Source organism: Rhagoletis zephyria, unplaced genomic scaffold (assembly GCF_001687245.7).
Source record: "Rhagoletis zephyria isolate East Lansing unplaced genomic scaffold, Rhagoletis_zephyria_1.1 Rzeph_scaffold_03314, whole genome shotgun sequence".
Taxonomy (NCBI): Eukaryota; Metazoa; Arthropoda; class Insecta; order Diptera; family Tephritidae; genus Rhagoletis; species Rhagoletis zephyria.
The window spans coordinates 63661-64785 of NW_016160397.1; positions in this window are offsets into that span (position 1 = coordinate 63661).

Sequence of the window (1125 nt, forward strand, 5' to 3'; positions counted from 1 at the left end):
ATGGGTCAGCTAGGTTTACGTAAACCTAGCTGACCCACACATTTTTGCGAATTTCTCGGAAACCAAAGGAACACCTAAATTAATTTTGGAGGCCCTAATTAACACCTAAAAGACACCTAATTCCCAGCTAATTTTTATTGATTTTTGGCGACTTGGGTTAGCTAGGTTTATGGACGTAAATAAATGTATATCTTTCACAATAGAAGCGGAGCTTTCGCCTCTACTCTTTCCGCAAATTCCTTTGCCTATGTCCTCATTCTCCTGCATCAGCTCGACCAACCGCGCAAGTTGCCTTTTGTTGCTTACAATTTTTGACCTGCAATTCAGACACATACATACAGTATCGGTCATATCTATAGCACGCCATTTCAAAGTGATATTGTGTGTCACTTATGTTTGTTTATTTATTTTTAAGAATTTTCAATTAAAATACAGTTCTTTCTCTAACAAACCCCATATAAACCCAAGTTTAACAATTTGTAGAAAACTTCAAAAAAGTGCCCCGCCCCCTTCTACAAACTCGTTTATACATACCCTGCTATAAGCACCTACCATTGATATGTCTGCATATCAAATTTCGAGTTCGTGTGACTTATGGTTCCGAAGTTATAGCTGATAAAAAATTCCACGCCTATGGGATGTGCCTCGCACCTTTTTACAAACTCCTTTATATATACCCTGCAATAAGCACCTACCATTGGTATGTCTGCATATCAAATTTCGAGTTCGTGTGACTTATGGTTCCGAAGTTATAGCTGATAAAGTATTCCACGCCTATGGGATGTGCCACGCCCCCTTTTACAAACTCGTTTATATATGAGCCACTCTTTTTTGAGTCGGACGGATTTCGTAAAAAATTTATGTCATGTCTCCGATTCGCTTCAAATTTCTTTTGTGGCTTCTATACATGAAATAACCTAGCACATGTTCGAGGAATTTGTTTCTTCTTTTTTTTCTTCGGAGATATGATCTGTCAAAGTTTGCATTTTTACGTGATTCTGATTAATCATGTACTGCTTCAAATCGTTATATCTCGGGTTCTGCTGATTGTAGACACTTCATCTTAACTTCATTTTAAAGCTAAGAAACGGGTTGAGCATTTCTTTATATAAAATGGTCAAGGCT